The following is a 20,357-nucleotide window of genomic DNA, read 5'->3' as shown; positions in this document are numbered from 1 at the left end:
AAATATTGCCGATATTTTAACTAATGCGTTAGCACGAAATAAGTTTGAAAAATTCAGAAAAAAACTTGGAATTATTTAGGTGATTGTTAAGCAAAAATTTAAGGAGGTATGTTGGAATATTAGTCAAAAGATAATTTTATGCTTATTGTTTCCAGTGTCTGTTACGTCTATCGGTATTCCGGTGTGCCTTACTCTGCGGTACTGGGAATGCTGATGTAATCAGGGTTACTGAGAATCCTGACGGAAATGTGTCAGCGACTTTGTTGTGTGTATGGGATATATAGGCTGCAGGGTGTCGGCAGCAGCCAGTCGTATGGTATAATGTAACATAAGTAGATTGCTTGGAGTGTAACCGGCGCGTGATAAAGAATGTAACCGTAATTATGTGTAACCATTATTAAATAATAAAACTCTTTTAAAACCATTTTTCCACCCCTTTTTTATTAACAATTATATTTAAGATTCAGATCGTGACTAGTCACACTTTCATAAATTTCTCGGTAAGATATCAGAAATATTTGATAAATGGTTAGCTCATAAACGTGTAGTTTTTATGATTGTATATGATCAAAAACTACAGTGGTTACTTAGTTGTCCACAACTTTGGAATAATGATTGGTACTTTACAAGAAAATAAAAAATAGTCGATAAGGTGGAAGTGAGCATCCCTTTCTTTACGATTATTAAGCGCATTGACGATGAGAGAATAATTTTCCATGTCTTTGTGAATCGTTACAAAACGTACCATCATTTTATATCAACAAAATATACATATAATATATATATACATATATAATTATATATGAATTATTATATAATATGTAAGAGAGTATATTATTATAGTATATATATAGGCCACAATATACTGTGGTTTTTTTTTTTTTTTTATAAAATGTTTTTTTTTAATATATATCTAAATTATTATTTAGAAATTATAATAACACACAAAGTAATACCACACATAACAATACATAAAATACATAATAAACGAAAAAAAATACAAAAAGTAATATACAATGTATAAATATGTGTATACTTTGTTGTATATCTCTTTGACTTTTTCTTAATACTTTCACTGATGAAATTAAAAGAAACAATTCTAGTAAGAGAAGAAAATTTGATTTAATCGAATCATAAGGATGAAAATTAATCGTGTTGACTTTTTTAGGAAACTAATATGATATTTTCCGTTAATCAGTTATTAACATACATGTTCGATTACTATGAACAAAAAGATGAGATTATAAAAATAATTTTTTTTTTTTAATTGATTGTAAATTGAACAAAAAATATTTCAACTTTTTGAATACTTCTTAATATCTTTTTTAACATAAGAAATCATTAAATTATATTATTAAACCTTTGCATTGTTATTAGCGCCATTTGTTTTCAGTGCAGCTAAAAAACAGTTATAAAAGTGTCGCTTGTGTTCAATGACTAGAATCTGTGATTTAAATTTATTATTTTATAATATATAATATATGTTAAGAATAGCGTAAGAATAGCGTAAGAATAGCGTATATACAGGACGTTATGTCTTCTCACTCTAACTTCCGCTACTCCTTATCCCTACTTCTTCTGCGGGCCGTAAAATCGCATATTTTGTACAGGGCGCTTGTACGCCTACGATCTATTTGTATCCGATCTAGCTCTGGGCTAGATGTGCAGTACATTCCTTTTCACTGTTTCTTATAATAAATATTACATTATATTTTTCTATCATAGCTCTGCGTTATTATTTGTCAGTTTGTCATTTTTAGTTACACAACTTACAAAGAACTGACCACTATTTCAACTATCGGAATTTCTTTATTTCGACTATCCGTGTTTTTTTTTCCTTTATTCTTTCGTCGCCAAACCGCTTAATACTCTCCTACATGTATATATGTATACGTATATTTTTTTTATACGTGTTTATTAGACTAGAAATATATTTTGTTCAATATCAACGCATGCTTTCTTTTTAGTCGATTATTATCACCTTAGTAAATAATCGATACTTACCTTTTTGTCTTCAGGTGAAATCTTTTTTCAAATCTTTCAGATTTACTAAAAGGATAATATTTCAAAAAAAAAAAAAAACAAAAAAAAATAGTTTGACAAAATGAAAAGAAAAGAAAAGAAAAGAAAAGAAAATTTTTCTCTAACGTATATATTTACATGTATATACATCCAAGAATATAAAATTTACATAGTTTATGTACATATATAATATAAAAAGATACAAAGTAAGAGAAAAATGATAAAACAAAGAAGATGAAAATAAAAAATGAGAAGATAAAAAAGATGAACGCGCGATGAATAAGAATAAGTAGTAAGTACTAAAAATGATTTTTTCGTCCGAGCTAATCCAATTGCACCTGATAATCTTCGGAATAATTAATCAAAGTAATTATTCATAATCTGTGAGTAGAGCATCTATTTCCTTGATAATATCATCAGAGGAAATATCAATAATATTGGATAATTCGTCTTCGTTAATGTTTTGCAAACTATCATAGAAAAACTGGCTATCTTTTGAATCTTTCATAGTAGTGTCTATTAACATGGATTTTGCTTGTTCATTTTTAACATAATTATTATATGCTTTAAGCTCGTCCTCGATTATCATTCTTTTCTCGTTCATACTGCTATCGCATAAAGGTACCTGAACTTCTTTTGTTTTATTATTGGAATCATCTCTCATGTTAAGTCTGACGTCAAAATTTGAGTCAAAGTTAAGACTCGAAGTTAAATTTTGTTTAATCCTTTCATTGACTGCACCAATCTCGTTCATTTTTTTATTGTCAATTAAGACAGACGTTTGATCAGACGTTAACAACAAATAGTTATCGTTTATAATCGTAGGAATTGTTGTAGGAATATTACTTTCCTGTTGTTCCTTGAAAATGATGTATTTGTTAGTTGCGATATTATTGAGATTTCTCTTTGCTGATCTTCGTAATCTTAAAGGTGGTACTTTGGTCAGACTTTCGGTATTATTGTTATTTAATTTAGCTTTAACCCTACGTTTATTTTCATCAGATTCTGTCGTTCCTTTATCCGTTCCTAAGACTCCCTTAACGCCTTGATTGTTAACGGATGTTAACGTAACGTTGGATGTTCGAAGGATATTCGAAGTTAAGTTGTTTGTTTTAGTAGAATTTGCCGAGAGATCATTGGTTGGAGCAGTTGAAGAAGTCTTTTCATCGAACAATTTGGACAAATTAGATTTAACGTTTTCTAACAATTTAACGTCTTTCTCCATTGTTTTCAATTTCTTGCGTCTACGTATTTCCTCCAATGATAAAATACCAAAGTTCAATTCATCGGTAATATTATCTTTCTTTTTATCGTTATTATTAAGCTTCATTCTTTTCTTCTGTGGCATCATAGATTCGTCTTCCTCGACGTTATTATATTGTAAATTTTTAATCTTGACCGTTCCGACGATTGTTATATCAGCTCGAGTTTTTCTTCCAATATCTCGAGTTGGTACAATACGTTTGTTTATTTTTGTTTTATTATAAGCAACCTTGCGATATCGATATTGAATTTGCTCATCATAGTTGTAATAAGCCGAAATTTCCGCTTGTATCTTCTCAAGCCTGATCATATCGTAGGTATTGCGGTAGTTCATCCTTTGCTTTGGTTGAGTCTTTACTGGCGAGGGTATGCTCTCATTGTCCGAATCTGAAATAAAGAATATTAAAGAACAATAATGTTAAAGTACTTGAAAATTCAATTGTTAACAATGGACCGCGTAGTTTCGCTTTTTTTTCCCTAACAGCCACTACAATATGTAGGACTTATATGACTTCTAGATGATCTCTGATCTATTTATATTATTTACTTTTTAAATATATAAAAATAAAAATTTGTTTTTCTAATTTGTTTGTTAGTCACGTAACGAGACATACAATAAAGAATAAATATATAAATATATAATAACTTTATAATAAAGAAATACTATTTAAATTAATTACTTTATAATAATAAAAACATTATAGTTAAAAAAATAAGAATAAGTTTATAAAAAGAAAGTGGATAAAGATTTACCAGAAGAATGAGAATGTAAAAATGAGATGTCGATAAGTTAACGCTTGATGACAAAAATAAGGTATCAAGTTCTCTACTGATGTTTGTTTGTACATTTAGATTAATTTTTTTTTTATAGTAATGTTACTAGGAATTCTAAGTCTATTAGAAACGTTGTTCAGAATTTGTAGATTGTTTAAAATGCTGATGCGTTTTCTAAATGCATTCAGGAGATTCAAATTTGTCAGTCTGCAGGCTGGATGGAAGGGTGAGGGTAGCCGGTGTATTATAATATACATTGAAAGATAAATGTAAAGACTCATACCTTCTCCTAATTTGATGATAAGAGGAGCGATGGCTGGTTTAGCTATGGTACTGCCAATTTTTCTTCTGTTTCGAACGGACTCAGTCTCATCTGTAAAAGTTAATTTATATTTTCAAAATAAACTTAATCCACATTAATAACCTATAAAAATAATAAGTACCATCAATATTTTTAAGACATTAAACTCACCTGGACGATTTACACAATCCTGATTTATGTGCTTTGTCGTAATATCAGTTGCTATGACTGGATTAATCGGATTATGTATAGTTCGAACATTCTTGTGAAAAAAAGAACAATGCGTTTTCCTGCATCCACTTGGTTGCGTCTCCCAATAGCATGGAATTAATTTACGGTTTTTCTAATTATCAAACAAAAACAAAAAATTAATAATATTCTATATGGGGTATAAAAGTACTACTTTCTACGTACGATTAACACGTTGATTGCTTAGCTTAGATAGTTCTCAAGATAATCTTCGTCATGCCCACGCGCGTTGCTATACTCTACTACACAACAATGCCGGTGTATAATTATACTGTATCAATAGTTATTTTCCCGTCGGATGCATTATCAAATTTTTTGGATTTATCTTATGTACGGGACTTGTAAGAGAAAATCCTATATCTAATTATTGGTCGAAAAGCAAAGTGTATAATTTTTATTAAGCACGTAATATTATGTCATGAAGCAGATTTGAACTACTACTTAGTAATTTTAATTTTTATGATAATATGTCCATAATATGTCCCTGAGAATCGATTTAGAAAAATACTTCCAATACGTGTCGACAAACTTTAGAAAAAATATCAAGAAACATGCATACCTGGGGAAAACATTGTCATCAATGTAAAGTCATATTAAATGGTTCATGGCGCGGAGGACCAATATTAATACAATATATACCGAATATAGCACATAAATACGAGAACAAATTATTTAAATTATGCTCAAGCGAAGAGATAAGCTATATATGGCTGACATGGCAGTCAACGTGTTAATGAAACAATTAAAATTTTAAAATAATATATGCTTACATTCAATTCCATATGTTTAAAGCTACAACGTTCGTTATGGCAATTTCCCTGCTGCCAATCGGAGCACATTGTTTCGCAACCCAAAGCAGATGGTTCATGTCTAAAAGGACAGAGTTCACCCTGAAAAATACAAAATAATATGAAATAAATGAAAAAGCTAAATAATTCCTAAATAATAATATATATTGTATATCCCTTATTTATAATCCGTATATATATATATACGGAAAGAAAAGTTGTTATTATTGGATGCAGATAGGGAAATGGACGTGAAAACAAACACTACATTAATAACAATAGGATTGCTTGAAGATATAAGAGATGGGATAGAGAAAGAGAAAATAACAGATAGAATTGGTTTTTTGTTGTATAGAAATACGAAAATTAGAAAGCATTGTATGTAATGAGGACAAACACAAGAACAAGGGAAAATAAATGAATGAAATGAATGAAAAAAGAATAATGAGGATAAGAAACCATGCAAGATATGCGAGAAAATGAAAAATGGCACCAGATATCATCCCGAAGACAAATGTTGGTACAAGATAAATGAAAGTGAAAAAGAAAAGGGTAAGTATCCAATGGTATCCAAAAAACAACAACTCAATAATAGAAGTAGATTTAAACGCAGAACAAAATACCTAATAATCACACCATTGATTAAACAAAAAATGTTAATAGAAAATACTTTAGAAATAGAAGGGACTTACGATCCAGGATCACAAGTCTCTTTAATAAATTCAAAATGAATAAAAATTAGAAATAAAGGAAAAGATATGAATAAAACATTTTTTAAAATAGTCAATGGTATGACACAAACAAGAGGTTTAATAACAATTAAGATACAAATTTTTCAATTGGAAAAAGAAATAGATGTATATTAATAGAAAAAGATTTGGACTCTCTCTCTCTGGATGAAAACCTAAAAATATCACAAAAGACAAATTTAAAAGATAGAGAAATAAAGGAAAAGATTTTTCAAAATAGTGAACAAGACTAACAATACGTCGCAATAAGTTTCACATTTTATCTTTTATTCATTTTTTTATCTATTTTGATTTACATTTTCATATTTTAGTTTTTATTTTCTCCGTTGAATATTTACCTCAAAATGTCAAGACGTTTGAGGAGTGCGAATGTATTATTAGAGAGAATAAATGATATCGATGCAGAATGTTTTGAAGATGATCAGGAAATTCTGGATATGGAGAATGACAATACGGAAAATTATGATCCACTTGAAACCAACTCGAACACCGATGAGAACGAAGAGAATACTTCGAACGTACGTAAACGACGAAATAGAAGGAAATTTTTAGTTAGTTCTGATAGTAAGAATGAGGAATAGGCAAGCGAAATTGCGATGGACGGAACTGTTTGGCAGAAAGTAAAAATAGGGTCTAATCCTGGAAGAGTACCTGGTCATAATATTTTTAGGAAAACATCAGGCCCGACTGGGTACAGTAAACGTCATATTATGAAAGGCGAAGTTAGGATGGCATTTTCTGTGATAATTGATAAGAATATAATCGAACATATAAGAAAGTGCACAGAGGCAGAGGCGGCAATTAGAATGTTGGGATATAAATGGGAACTGTCTACTGCAAAGTTATATGCATTTTTTGCAATTCTGTATGCACGCGACGCATATGAGGCTAAGAATATAGATATAGCACTTATTATTAGAGAGAATAAATGATATCGATGCAGAATGTTTTGAAGATGATCAGGAAATTCTGGATATGGAGAATGACAATACGGAAAATTATGATCCACTTGAAACCAACTCGAACACCGATGAGAACGAAGAGAATACTTCGAACGTACGTAAACGACGAAATAGAAGGAAATTTTTAGTTAGTTCTGATAGTAAGAATGAGGAATAGGCAAGCGAAATTGCGATGGACGGAACTGTTTGGCAGAAAGTAAAAATAGGGTCTAATCCTGGAAGAGTACCTGGTCATAATATTTTTAGGAAAACATCAGGCCCGACTGGGTACAGTAAACGTCATATTATGAAAGGCGAAGTTAGGATGGCATTTTCTGTGATAATTGATAAGAATATAATCGAACATATAAGAAAGTGCACAGAGGCAGAGGCGGCAATTAGAATGTTGGGATATAAATGGGAACTGTCTACTGCAAAGTTATATGCATTTTTTGCAATTCTGTATGCACGCGACGCATATGAGGCTAAGAATATAGATATAGCACTTCTATGGAATAAAAAGTTGGGCCCGCCTTTTTTCTCAAATACTATAAGTAGACATGACTTTACGAAGATTATGAGATTTATTCGATTTGACTTTTTTCGACTTCATATAATTTAAATGGACAAAGCTAGAAACAAAGATACCTATACAACATAATAAAAAGAAATGCATACGGCGCCGGTTGCAATATAGGAAAACAATCGAAACAATACTTATTTTTTAACTATATTACTATAAAATATGATATTTATTAGTTTACAAGAGATGAAAAAGTGAACTTACCTTTTTGCATGTGGAATACATAAAAAAGTAGCAGTCTCGTTTATTTTGACTGTGCTCCATTTCTAAGAAACGATGAAACGATTAGTAATCCTATTCTTTACTAGACAAAAAATCTAAATCTAATCGTTATTTCTATTGTCTGCTAACAAAGAATCAAATTAAGAAATCAAAATTAGGATTTCAATGTTATCGGATGGAATAATTTTGCAATTATCACGCAAGTGTCACGCACTTCGATATTACGAATATAATATCACTACTGTCGATTCTTGAACCACCATAATGGAGAGCTAGAAAAAACGACCGGAGCGCCCTTTGACCATCATGGCGTTGCCCTATTACTACTTGTTCATCCGTTATTTATGTTTCCCATAAATTGCACGTTTCGTGCAAATTGAACAGTTTTAACGTATCTTATTTTTAATAATAAAGACTAAAATGTTATTGTTGAAAGTAAAGAAGCTTATTATTGCATGCAAATACAAATAAAATAACATTTTTTAAAGTTTTTTTTACTTTTCACTTATGTATTTTGTAAATAACTATCATAACTACATAAACGTAAGATTTTTTATATTTGGCTATAAACAGTAAATTATTTATTTAATAAATTTCAATTCTTTATCGTTTTTATTGATTTTGACAATTTAATTTACAATTAGTATAGAAAAGTAGACATATATTTTATTTTGAGCTTATACAACTTGTGCATCTGCAAACGATTCTCTGAATAATATCATTCTACGATCTCTATCATTATTATTATTTTGATATTGTTCTTCATAACCATGTTACTCTAAATTTATCCCTACATGTATATTATCCTCTTCAAAGTTATCAAAATTATCATGTTAATCGATGCAATATTTATGCAAAATACATGCTGCTGTAACAAGCTCCGATACAAATGATAATTCTCTGTACATAGTATAGAATTTAATTGGTCGAAAACGGCTTTTTAATAGTCCAAAAACATTTTCAACTAACATTCGTGTAGATGATTGTAAATAATTAAATACTTTTTGTTGAGGAATTAAGTGATCATTATCTCGAAATGATGGAACAAGCCATGATAGCGATGGATATGCAGAATCTCAATTAAAAAAAGTATTATTTGGAAATACGTTTTCATTATTATTGTGAGATTCTTCATATAAAGGTGATCTTCGTAAAACTCGAACATCATGTAAAGATCCTGGCTCACCACAATAAATATTAGTAAACTTCTTACTAGAATCAACTACTGCTTGAAAATTTATAGAGAAATATTTTTTCCGATTACAATAATATGCAGTAATAATTACTGCATCCTCAGAAGGCTTTGCAATCCTTATATGTGTACTACAATCGATTGCCCCTAAGATATTTAATATATTTTTGTGTGTGTAAAAACCTTCACATGTATTGATTATTACATGATTAGTCTAAAGCCAATTGATAACATCATCTAATTTCGTTAGAATCCAAGTTATGACAAGGCGAATAACTCGGAATATTGATGAAATTGAAACATCAAATTTATTCGATATAGTCTGCAATGGTTCTGTATTTGCCATAAACCTCAAAAATATTAAAAAGCTTATTTCAACGCATATGGGTTTTATTATTTAGTAACAGCTTTTTTAAATGGAAACGTTAGGTCAGAAGTATATGTGAAACAACCAATCGGATACGATGATGGAACAGATAGGGAAAGTCCGAGAGCCTGGTATGAGTGTTTTGACGAATATATAAAAAGATTGAAATTTGAAAGAAGTGAAAGTGATTATTGTCTATATATGAGGTATGAAGTAAGTGAAACAATTTACTAAATATTGTTTTTGGATGATCTATTGATCTGCGGAAAAAAACGAAAAAAGACTAAATGAGATAAAAGTTGAATTATCTAACAGATTTGCTATGAAAGATTTGGGAGAGATAGACCCTTACTAAGGTATTAAGATTGAATGTGATCGTTTATATGGTAGTATGACATTAGATCAAAGTGATTATATTAACTCGTTGGCAAGGAGATACAATATTTTAAATGCGAAGCTTTATTGTACTCCAATGGAACAAAATTTAAGTTTGGAGCCGGCACAGGCAGCATCAAGTAATTTAAAATATAGAAACTTAATTAAAGCATTATTATATATTGGTTCGGGAACAAGATTAGATGTGAGTTATAGTGTAAATTATCTAAATAGATTTCAAAATGCATATGATGAGACTCACTATAGATATACTTTAAGGGTATTAAAATACTTATATTTAACAAGGGATCTCAAGTTAACTTATAAGAGAAACATAAATGATGATATAATGAATTGTTTTGTTGATGCTGACTGGGCGGAAGATAAAAGTGATAGAAAATCTACTACGGGATATGTAATATGAATATATGGAAAAGTAGTATACTGGAAATCTAAGAAGCAGGGAAGTGTAACTAAATCATCAACAGCTGCTAAATATGTAGCATTATTAGAATCTGTAAGCGAGATTAAAGTTATTAAAAATTTATTAAAAGATTTCAGGGTTGATACTAAAAACCCGATAAATATTTACGAGAATAACTCTGGAACGATCGCGATAGAAAAATTGGGAAATCTTACAATAAATTCGAAATATATAGAGGTTAACTATTACTTTGTAAATGAATGTTATGAACAGGGAATAATAGAAATTGTAAAGGAAGAATAGGAAGAAAATATTGCCGATATTTTAACTAATGCGTTAGCACGAAATAAGTTTGAAAAATTCAGAAAAAAACTTGGAATTATTTAGGTGATTGTTAAGCAAAAATTTAAGGAGGTATGTTGGAATATTAGTCAAAAGATAATTTTATGCTTATTGTTTCCAGTGTCTGTTACGTCTATCGGTATTCCGGTGTGCCTTACTCTGCGGTACTGGGAATGCTGATGTAATCAGGGTTACTGAGAATCCTGACGGAAATGTGTCAGCGACTTTGTTGTGTGTATGGGATATATAGGCTGCAGGGTGTCGGCAGCAGCCAGTCGTATGGTATAATGTAACATAAGTAGATTGCTTGGAGTGTAACCGGCGCGTGATAAAGAATGTAACCGTAATTATGTGTAACCATTATTAAATAATAAAACTCTTTTAAAACCATTTTTCCACCCCTTTTTTATTAACAATTATATTTAAGATTCAGATCGTGACTAGTCACACTTTCATAAATTTCTCGGTAAGATATCAGAAATATTTGATAAATGGTTAGCTCATAAACGTGTAGTTTTTATGATTGTATATGATCAAAAACTACAGTGGTTACTTAGTTGTCCACAACTTTGGAATAATGATTGGTACTTTACAAGAAAATAAAAAATAGTCGATAAGGTGGAAGTGAGCATCCCTTTCTTTACGATTATTAAGCGCATTGACGATGAGAGAATAATTTTCCATGTCTTTGTGAATCGTTACAAAACGTACCATCATTTTATATCAACAAAATATACATATAATATATATATACATATATAATTATATATGAATTATTATATAATATGTAAGAGAGTATATTATTATAGTATATATATAGGCCACAATATACTGTGGTTTTTTTTTTTTTTTTATAAAATGTTTTTTTTTAATATATATCTAAATTATTATTTAGAAATTATAATAACACACAAAGTAATACCACACATAACAATACATAAAATACATAATAAACGAAAAAAAATACAAAAAGTAATATACAATGTATAAATATGTGTATACTTTGTTGTATATCTCTTTGACTTTTTCTTAATACTTTCACTGATGAAATTAAAAGAAACAATTCTAGTAAGAGAAGAAAATTTGATTTAATCGAATCATAAGGATGAAAATTAATCGTGTTGACTTTTTTAGGAAACTAATATGATATTTTCCGTTAATCAGTTATTAACATACATGTTCGATTACTATGAACAAAAAGATGAGATTATAAAAATAATTTTTTTTTTTTAATTGATTGTAAATTGAACAAAAAATATTTCAACTTTTTGAATACTTCTTAATATCTTTTTTAACATAAGAAATCATTAAATTATATTATTAAACCTTTGCATTGTTATTAGCGCCATTTGTTTTCAGTGCAGCTAAAAAACAGTTATAAAAGTGTCGCTTGTGTTCAATGACTAGAATCTGTGATTTAAATTTATTATTTTATAATATATAATATATGTTAAGAATAGCGTAAGAATAGCGTAAGAATAGCGTATATACAGGACGTTATGTCTTCTCACTCTAACTTCCGCTACTCCTTATCCCTACTTCTTCTGCGGGCCGTAAAATCGCATATTTTGTACAGGGCGCTTGTACGCCTACGATCTATTTGTATCCGATCTAGCTCTGGGCTAGATGTGCAGTACATTCCTTTTCACTGTTTCTTATAATAAATATTACATTATATTTTTCTATCATAGCTCTGCGTTATTATTTGTCAGTTTGTCATTTTTAGTTACACAACTTACAAAGAACTGACCACTATTTCAACTATCGGAATTTCTTTATTTCGACTATCCGTGTTTTTTTTTCCTTTATTCTTTCGTCGCCAAACCGCTTAATACTCTCCTACATGTATATATGTATACGTATATTTTTTTTATACGTGTTTATTAGACTAGAAATATATTTTGTTCAATATCAACGCATGCTTTCTTTTTAGTCGATTATTATCACCTTAGTAAATAATCGATACTTACCTTTTTGTCTTCAGGTGAAATCTTTTTTCAAATCTTTCAGATTTACTAAAAGGATAATATTTCAAAAAAAAAAAAAAACAAAAAAAAATAGTTTGACAAAATGAAAAGAAAAGAAAAGAAAAGAAAAGAAAATTTTTCTCTAACGTATATATTTACATGTATATACATCCAAGAATATAAAATTTACATAGTTTATGTACATATATAATATAAAAAGATACAAAGTAAGAGAAAAATGATAAAACAAAGAAGATGAAAATAAAAAATGAGAAGATAAAAAAGATGAACGCGCGATGAATAAGAATAAGTAGTAAGTACTAAAAATGATTTTTTCGTCCGAGCTAATCCAATTGCACCTGATAATCTTCGGAATAATTAATCAAAGTAATTATTCATAATCTGTGAGTAGAGCATCTATTTCCTTGATAATATCATCAGAGGAAATATCAATAATATTGGATAATTCGTCTTCGTTAATGTTTTGCAAACTATCATAGAAAAACTGGCTATCTTTTGAATCTTTCATAGTAGTGTCTATTAACATGGATTTTGCTTGTTCATTTTTAACATAATTATTATATGCTTTAAGCTCGTCCTCGATTATCATTCTTTTCTCGTTCATACTGCTATCGCATAAAGGTACCTGAACTTCTTTTGTTTTATTATTGGAATCATCTCTCATGTTAAGTCTGACGTCAAAATTTGAGTCAAAGTTAAGACTCGAAGTTAAATTTTGTTTAATCCTTTCATTGACTGCACCAATCTCGTTCATTTTTTTATTGTCAATTAAGACAGACGTTTGATCAGACGTTAACAACAAATAGTTATCGTTTATAATCGTAGGAATTGTTGTAGGAATATTACTTTCCTGTTGTTCCTTGAAAATGATGTATTTGTTAGTTGCGATATTATTGAGATTTCTCTTTGCTGATCTTCGTAATCTTAAAGGTGGTACTTTGGTCAGACTTTCGGTATTATTGTTATTTAATTTAGCTTTAACCCTACGTTTATTTTCATCAGATTCTGTCGTTCCTTTATCCGTTCCTAAGACTCCCTTAACGCCTTGATTGTTAACGGATGTTAACGTAACGTTGGATGTTCGAAGGATATTCGAAGTTAAGTTGTTTGTTTTAGTAGAATTTGCCGAGAGATCATTGGTTGGAGCAGTTGAAGAAGTCTTTTCATCGAACAATTTGGACAAATTAGATTTAACGTTTTCTAACAATTTAACGTCTTTCTCCATTGTTTTCAATTTCTTGCGTCTACGTATTTCCTCCAATGATAAAATACCAAAGTTCAATTCATCGGTAATATTATCTTTCTTTTTATCGTTATTATTAAGCTTCATTCTTTTCTTCTGTGGCATCATAGATTCGTCTTCCTCGACGTTATTATATTGTAAATTTTTAATCTTGACCGTTCCGACGATTGTTATATCAGCTCGAGTTTTTCTTCCAATATCTCGAGTTGGTACAATACGTTTGTTTATTTTTGTTTTATTATAAGCAACCTTGCGATATCGATATTGAATTTGCTCATCATAGTTGTAATAAGCCGAAATTTCCGCTTGTATCTTCTCAAGCCTGATCATATCGTAGGTATTGCGGTAGTTCATCCTTTGCTTTGGTTGAGTCTTTACTGGCGAGGGTATGCTCTCATTGTCCGAATCTGAAATAAAGAATATTAAAGAACAATAATGTTAAAGTACTTGAAAATTCAATTGTTAACAATGGACCGCGTAGTTTCGCTTTTTTTTTCCCTAACAGCCACTACAATATGTAGGACTTATATGACTTCTAGATGATCTCTGATCTATTTATATTATTTACTTTTTAAATATATAAAAATAAAAATTTGTTTTTCTAATTTGTTTGTTAGTCACGTAACGAGACATACAATAAAGAATAAATATATAAATATATAATAACTTTATAATAAAGAAATACTATTTAAATTAATTACTTTATAATAATAAAAACATTATAGTTAAAAAAATAAGAATAAGTTTATAAAAAGAAAGTGGATAAAGATTTACCAGAAGAATGAGAATGTAAAAATGAGATGTCGATAAGTTAACGCTTGATGACAAAAATAAGGTATCAAGTTCTCTACTGATGTTTGTTTGTACATTTAGATTAATTTTTTTTTTATAGTAATGTTACTAGGAATTCTAAGTCTATTAGAAACGTTGTTCAGAATTTGTAGATTGTTTAAAATGCTGATGCGTTTTCTAAATGCATTCAGGAGATTCAAATTTGTCAGTCTGCAGGCTGGATGGAAGGGTGAGGGTAGCCGGTGTATTATAATATACATTGAAAGATAAATGTAAAGACTCATACCTTCTCCTAATTTGATGATAAGAGGAGCGATGGCTGGTTTAGCTATGGTACTGCCAATTTTTCTTCTGTTTCGAACGGACTCAGTCTCATCTGTAAAAGTTAATTTATATTTTCAAAATAAACTTAATCCACATTAATAACCTATAAAAATAATAAGTACCATCAATATTTTTAAGACATTAAACTCACCTGGACGATTTACACAATCCTGATTTATGTGCTTTGTCGTAATATCAGTTGCTATGACTGGATTAATCGGATTATGTATAGTTCGAACATTCTTGTGAAAAAAAGAACAATGCGTTTTCCTGCATCCACTTGGTTGCGTCTCCCAATAGCATGGAATTAATTTACGGTTTTTCTAATTATCAAACAAAAACAAAAAATTAATAATATTCTATATGGGGTATAAAAGTACTACTTTCTACGTACGATTAACACGTTGATTGCTTAGCTTAGATAGTTCTCAAGATAATCTTCGTCATGCCCACGCGCGTTGCTATACTCTACTACACAACAATGCCGGTGTATAATTATACTGTATCAATAGTTATTTTCCCGTCGGATGCATTATCAAATTTTTTGGATTTATCTTATGTACGGGACTTGTAAGAGAAAATCCTATATCTAATTATTGGTCGAAAAGCAAAGTGTATAATTTTTATTAAGCACGTAATATTATGTCATGAAGCAGATTTGAACTACTACTTAGTAATTTTAATTTTTATGATAATATGTCCATAATATGTCCCTGAGAATCGATTTAGAAAAATACTTCCAATACGTGTCGACAAACTTTAGAAAAAATATCAAGAAACATGCATACCTGGGGAAAACATTGTCATCAATGTAAAGTCATATTAAATGGTTCATGGCGCGGAGGACCAATATTAATACAATATATACCGAATATAGCACATAAATACGAGAACAAATTATTTAAATTATGCTCAAGCGAAGAGATAAGCTATATATGGCTGACATGGCAGTCAACGTGTTAATGAAACAATTAAAATTTTAAAATAATATATGCTTACATTCAATTCCATATGTTTAAAGCTACAACGTTCGTTATGGCAATTTCCCTGCTGCCAATCGGAGCACATTGTTTCGCAACCCAAAGCAGATGGTTCATGTCTAAAAGGACAGAGTTCACCCTGAAAAATACAAAATAATATGAAATAAATGAAAAAGCTAAATAATTCCTAAATAATAATATATATTGTATATCCCTTATTTATAATCCGTATATATATATATACGGAAAGAAAAGTTGTTATTATTGGATGCAGATAGGGAAATGGACGTGAAAACAAACACTACATTAATAACAATAGGATTGCTTGAAGATATAAGAGATGGGATAGAGAAAGAGAAAATAACAGATAGAATTGGTTTTTTGTTGTATAGAAATACGAAAATTAGAAAGCATTGTATGTAATGAGGACAAACACAAGAACAAGGGAAAATAAATGAATGAAATGAATGAAAAAAGAATAATGAGGATAAGAAACCATGCAAGATATGCGAGAAAATGAAAAATGGCACCAGATATCATCCCGAAGACAAATGTTGGTACAAGATAAATGAAAGTGAAAAAGAAAAGGGTAAGTATCCAATGGTATCCAAAAAACAACAACTCAATAATAGAAGTAGATTTAAACGCAGAACAAAATACCTAATAATCACACCATTGATTAAACAAAAAATGTTAATAGAAAATACTTTAGAAATAGAAGGGACTTACGATCCAGGATCACAAGTCTCTTTAATAAATTCAAAATGAATAAAAATTAGAAATAAAGGAAAAGATATGAATAAAACATTTTTTAAAATAGTCAATGGTATGACACAAACAAGAGGTTTAATAACAATTAAGATACAAATTTTTCAATTGGAAAAAGAAATAGATGTATATTAATAGAAAAAGATTTGGACTCTCTCTCTCTGGATGAAAACCTAAAAATATCACAAAAGACAAATTTAAAAGATAGAGAAATAAAGGAAAAGATTTTTCAAAATAGTGAACAAGACTAACAATACGTCGCAATAAGTTTCACATTTTATCTTTTATTCATTTTTTTATCTATTTTGATTTACATTTTCATATTTTAGTTTTTATTTTCTCCGTTGAATATTTACCTCAAAATGTCAAGACGTTTGAGGAGTGCGAATGTATTATTAGAGAGAATAAATGATATCGATGCAGAATGTTTTGAAGATGATCAGGAAATTCTGGATATGGAGAATGACAATACGGAAAATTATGATCCACTTGAAACCAACTCGAACACCGATGAGAACGAAGAGAATACTTCGAACGTACGTAAACGACGAAATAGAAGGAAATTTTTAGTTAGTTCTGATAGTAAGAATGAGGAATAGGCAAGCGAAATTGCGATGGACGGAACTGTTTGGCAGAAAGTAAAAATAGGGTCTAATCCTGGAAGAGTACCTGGTCATAATATTTTTAGGAAAACATCAGGCCCGACTGGGTACAGTAAACGTCATATTATGAAAGGCGAAGTTAGGATGGCATTTTCTGTGATAATTGATAAGAATATAATCGAACATATAAGAAAGTGCACAGAGGCAGAGGCGGCAATTAGAATGTTGGGATATAAATGGGAACTGTCTACTGCAAAGTTATATGCATTTTTTGCAATTCTGTATGCACGCGACGCATATGAGGCTAAGAATATAGATATAGCACTTATTATTAGAGAGAATAAATGATATCGATGCAGAATGTTTTGAAGATGATCAGGAAATTCTGGATATGGAGAATGACAATACGGAAAATTATGATCCACTTGAAACCAACTCGAACACCGATGAGAACGAAGAGAATACTTCGAACGTACGTAAACGACGAAATAGAAGGAAATTTTTAGTTAGTTCTGATAGTAAGAATGAGGAATAGGCAAGCGAAATTGCGATGGACGGAACTGTTTGGCAGAAAGTAAAAATAGGGTCTAATCCTGGAAGAGTACCTGGTCATAATATTTTTAGGAAAACATCAGGCCCGACTGGGTACAGTAAACGTCATATTATGAAAGGCGAAGTTAGGATGGCATTTTCTGTGATAATTGATAAGAATATAATCGAACATATAAGAAAGTGCACAGAGGCAGAGGCGGCAATTAGAATGTTGGGATATAAATGGGAACTGTCTACTGCAAAGTTATATGCATTTTTTGCAATTCTGTATGCACGCGACGCATATGAGGCTAAGAATATAGATATAGCACTTCTATGGAATAAAAAGTTGGGCCCGCCTTTTTTCTCAAATACTATAAGTAGACATGACTTTACGAAGATTATGAGATTTATTCGATTTGACTTTTTTCGACTTCATATAATTTAAATGGACAAAGCTAGAAACAAAGATACCTATACAACATAATAAAAAGAAATGCATACGGCGCCGGTTGCAATATAGGAAAACAATCGAAACAATACTTATTTTTTAACTATATTACTATAAAATATGATATTTATTAGTTTACAAGAGATGAAAAAGTGAACTTACCTTTTTGCATGTGGAATACATAAAAAAGTAGCAGTCTCGTTTATTTTGACTGTGCTCCATTTCTAAGAAACGATGAAACGATTAGTAATCCTATTCTTTACTAGACAAAAAATCTAAATCTAATCGTTATTTCTATTGTCTGCTAACAAAGAATCAAATTAAGAAATCAAAATTAGGATTTCAATGTTATCGGATGGAATAATTTTGCAATTATCACGCAAGTGTCACGCACTTCGATATTACGAATATAATATCACTACTGTCGATTCTTGAACCACCATAATGGAGAGCTAGAAAAAACGACCGGAGCGCCCTTTGACCATCATGGCGTTGCCCTATTACTACTTGTTCATCCGTTATTTATGTTTCCCATAAATTGCACGTTTCGTGCAAATTGAACAGTTTTAACGTATCTTATTTTTAATAATAAAGACTAAAATGTTATTGTTGAAAGTAAAGAAGCTTATTATTGCATGCAAATACAAATAAAATAACATTTTTTAAAGTTTTTTTTACTTTTCACTTATGTATTTTGTAAATAACTATCATAACTACATAAACGTAAGATTTTTTATATTTGGCTATAAACAGTAAATTATTTATTTAATAAATTTCAATTCTTTATCGTTTTTATTGATTTTGACAATTTAATTTACAATTAGTATAGAAAAGTAGACATATATTTTATTTTGAGCTTATACAACTTGTGCATCTGCAAACGATTCTCTGAATAATATCATTCTACGATCTCTATCATTATTATTATTTTGATATTGTTCTTCATAACCATGTTACTCTAAATTTATCCCTACATGTATATTATCCTCTTCAAAGTTATCAAAATTATCATGTTAATCGATGCAATATTTATGCAAAATACATGCTGCTGTAACAAGCTCCGATACAAATGATAATTCTCTGTACATAGTATAGAATTTAATTGGTCGAAAACGGCTTTTTAATAGTCCAAAAACATTTTCAACTAACATTCGTGTAGATGATTGTAAATAATTAAATACTTTTTGTTGAGGAATTAAGTGATCATTATCTCGAAATGATGGAACAAGCCATGATAGCGATGGATATGCAGAATCTCAATTAAAAAAAGTATTATTTGGAAATACGTTTTCATTATTATTGTGAGATTCTTCATATAAAGGTGATCTTCGTAAAACTCGAACATCATGTAAAGATCCTGGCTCACCACAATAAATATTAGTAAACTTCTTACTAGAATCAACTACTGCTTGAAAATTTATAGAGAAATATTTTTTCCGATTACAATAATATGCAGTAATAATTACTGCATCCTCAGAAGGCTTTGCAATCCTTATATGTGTACTACAATCGATTGCCCCTAAGATATTTAATATATTTTTGTGTGTGTAAAAACCTTCACATGTATTGATTATTACATGATTAGTCTAAAGCCAATTGATAACATCATCTAATTTCGTTAGAATCCAAGTTATGACAAGGCGAATAACTCGGAATATTGATGAAATTGAAACATCAAATTTATTCGATATAGTCTGCAATGGTTCTGTATTTGCCATAAACCTCAAAAATATTAAAAAGCTTATTTCAACGCATATGGGTTTTATTATTTAGTAACAGCTTTTTTAAATGGAAACGTTAGGTCAGAAGTATATGTGAAACAACCAATCGGATACGATGATGGAACAGATAGGGAAAGTCCGAGAGCCTGGTATGAGTGTTTTGACGAATATATAAAAAGATTGAAATTTGAAAGAAGTGAAAGTGATTATTGTCTATATATGAGGTATGAAGTAAGTGAAACAATTTACTAAATATTGTTTTTGGATGATCTATTGATCTGCGGAAAAAAACGAAAAAAGACTAAATGAGATAAAAGTTGAATTATCTAACAGATTTGCTATGAAAGATTTGGGAGAGATAGACC

The 20,357-nt window shown here is 29.8% G+C and overlaps 6 pseudogenes; 4 read left to right on the top strand and 2 right to left on the bottom strand.

Annotated features, from left to right (window-relative positions):
* Positions 1-2,190: 2,190 nt before the first annotated feature.
* Positions 2,191-8,155, bottom strand: LOC149033729 (uncharacterized; annotated as a pseudogene).
* LOC149033731 (uncharacterized) lies at positions 6,491-7,057 on the top strand (annotated as a pseudogene).
* LOC149033730 (uncharacterized) lies at positions 7,059-7,709 on the top strand (annotated as a pseudogene).
* Positions 8,156-12,748: 4,593 nt separating the features above from the next.
* LOC149033726 (uncharacterized) lies at positions 12,749-18,714 on the bottom strand (annotated as a pseudogene).
* LOC149033728 (uncharacterized) lies at positions 17,050-17,616 on the top strand (annotated as a pseudogene).
* Positions 17,618-18,268, top strand: LOC149033727 (uncharacterized; annotated as a pseudogene).
* Positions 18,715-20,357: the final 1,643 nt, after the last annotated feature.

This window comes from Polistes dominula, unplaced genomic scaffold (genome assembly GCF_049000335.1).
Source record: "Polistes dominula isolate Pdom_NZ unplaced genomic scaffold, Pdom_raw_medaka contig_269, whole genome shotgun sequence".
Taxonomy (NCBI): domain Eukaryota; kingdom Metazoa; phylum Arthropoda; class Insecta; order Hymenoptera; family Vespidae; genus Polistes; species Polistes dominula.
The sequence above is the reverse complement of the archived record's forward strand: the minus strand, read 5'-3'. Positions and strand labels throughout refer to the sequence as shown.